The sequence below is a fragment of the Schistocerca piceifrons genome, unplaced genomic scaffold (assembly GCF_021461385.2).
Source record: "Schistocerca piceifrons isolate TAMUIC-IGC-003096 unplaced genomic scaffold, iqSchPice1.1 HiC_scaffold_1292, whole genome shotgun sequence".
Taxonomy (NCBI): Eukaryota; Metazoa; Arthropoda; class Insecta; order Orthoptera; family Acrididae; genus Schistocerca; species Schistocerca piceifrons.
Genome location: NW_025727116.1, coordinates 27,501 through 30,000, shown reverse-complemented (window position 1 = coordinate 30,000; position 2,500 = coordinate 27,501). Strand labels below are relative to the sequence as shown.

General features: G+C 56.9%; 1 non-coding gene across 1 annotated transcript in view; it reads right to left on the bottom strand.

Moving 5' to 3' along the window:
* The window catches only part of LOC124731525, a 1,909-nt gene extending 1,656 nt beyond the window's left edge, over positions 1-253 (bottom strand). The window contains exon 1 of the ribosomal RNA XR_007008319.1: positions 1-253. This exon is cut by the window's left edge and continues 1,656 nt beyond it. This is a non-coding gene — a ribosomal RNA (small subunit ribosomal RNA).
* Between the last annotated feature and the right edge of the window lie 2,247 nt (positions 254-2,500).

The window sequence follows — 2,500 nt, the reverse complement described above, 5'->3', positions numbered from 1 at the left end:
GCAAACGGACCGGACGAGCCGACCGATTGGTTTTGATCTAATAAAAGCGTCCCTTCCATCTCTGGTCGGGACTCTGTTTGCATGTATTAGCTCTAGAATTACCACAGTTATCCAAGTAACGTGGGTACGATCTAAGGAACCATAACTGATTTAATGAGCCATTCGCGGTTTCACCTTAATGCGGCTTGTACTGAGACATGCATGGCTTAATCTTTGAGACAAGCATATGACTACTGGCAGGATCAACCAGGGAGCTGCGTCAACTAGAGCTGAGCAGCCGGCCGCCCGGGAGTGTGTCCCGGGGGCCCGCGCGAACACGCAAGCGTCCGCTCAATCATTCTGCAAACAGGAGGAGGCTGAGCTCCCCTGCACAATACACCTCGAAACCCTCTCAGGTCCCGGCGGCGCGCAGCGCCGTCCCAAGTACTTGGTCGGGTTCGAGAGAGGCGCAATCGCCCGGAGTTAGGCGAGTAGACGCTTTCGGTGCGACCACCCGTGCTCCCAACTGAGCTTGCCGCTGCGCCGAGGCAGAGGCCCGGGAGCGTGCTGTCGTGGCATTGCCGGCGGGAGACAACACGCGCCACCTACGGTGACCGGCAGCTCCAACGCCAGCGCCACAGAAGGACAAAAGCCCCACTTGGGTGCCGAAGCGAACTCTCCCAGCACAGCGCACGCGCCAACACATCCGCACAGCTGCGATACAAACCACCAGCGAGAACCGCTGGGGCGACCGAGCAGCAGACGGCGTCGCGGCGCCGAGCGCCGGGCGGCGGCGCATCCTCAACGCACACAGTCCTCAATCGGACCAGCACACTGAAGATGTCCACCGCGCTTCGCACCGGGCCCGCGAGGACCTACTTTGGCCGCACGGCGCCGCGCGCAGGGTGCGCCGGCGCGCAGCTGCGACGCCTGCCGCGTCCGTCGGCCGGCGCGCCTGCCACTGGCCGCCCCCACCAGCCGGCTGTAGCGCGTGCGCCCACGCACCGCGCGGCCAGCACGCCGGGAGGCGCCCCCTCACCGGCCGGGGACGGTCCCACCCAGCCACCGCCGCGTATCGCTTCACACCCAGATGCCGTTCAGTTTCGTCGGCATGGTGGGTATCGCTGGAACAACCGGTTAGTACCTCAACCTATCGTCGCCATCACCGATTCACCCCTAGCGAGAACAACCGCACCACAACAGGTTACCATTTGTTCATTTGCGTAACTTCACCAGAAAACGCAGGCGTCCATCGCCATTTGCAACTTCAACGATTATTGCATGCCTGTGTCAGGTGTCACGCCACACTACGTCTGCCCACATACACGCAACAAAATGTGCACGCCTAGACAATACGTGGAAGGTGGCCCCCGTACGTATGCGATGTCCATTGCTCGAACGACTGTCAACCGGCCTCTGTAGCATGTCGCAGATATGGAACGCGGTGCACCATGCCATCACGGTGTGTGAGGAGAGACGACTAGGTCCGAATACATCAACAGACAGCTCATGCTGATCGCCATCCACGGCGTCCGTTCCTCCCACACGTCTCTATGGCGTACCACACTGCAATCCAGCTCTCATAGGGAGACGACACGTAGCTGCGTGCACAATATTTGCACTGTATGGTCCGCCGTTTTTGGGCGCAGTCGTTGTGCGGTCACACATGTGCCACGATGTATCATTCAGTACATAAGGACGAATGTGCAGTACAGATTGTGGTTCACGCGTACGACATCAGCGGACAGTTGACACAGGCCGCACCACAACGTAGCCTGAGTACGTCGCATGCGAAGGGCATTGAACATGCAAACTTCTCACCAACCAGCTTGCGAAGGCAGGGGGCAAGGTGGGGACGTGGGGAGGGGCGGCATGTACGTCCTGCTGCCATCCACATTACAGTGTACAGCAGGAGCATGTGGAAAGTGAGCAAGACTTGCAAGGTGTTTAACATGAAGCGATACACAGGGGTGCGGGCAGTGCGAGTAGCGAACTATATTGCGAGGGTTGCGGGTGGGCAACACTACAGTAATTGAACGAGTCGTATAACAATTACAGAGCAGGTTTAGGCGACAACGTGGGTTACGTTAAGGCGACAACATGGGTTAGGTTAAGGCACAACATGGGTTAGCGGTTAAGGCACAACATGGGTTAGGTTAAGGCACAACATGGGTTAGGTTAAGGCACAACATGGGTTAGGTTAAGGCACAACATGGGTTAGGTTAAGGCACAACATGGGTTAGGTTAAGGCACAACATGGGTTAGGTTAAGGCACAACATGGGTTAGGTTAAGGCACAACATGGGTTAGGTTGAGGCACAACATGGGTTAGGTTAAGGCACAACATGGGTTAGGTTGAGGCACAACATGGGTTAGGTTGAGGCACAACATGGGTTAGGTTGAGGCACAACATGGGTTAGGTTGAGGCACAACATGGGTTAGGTTAAGGTACAACATGGGTTAGGTTAAGGTACAACATGGGTTAGGTTAAGGTACAACATGGGTTAGGTTAAGGTACAACA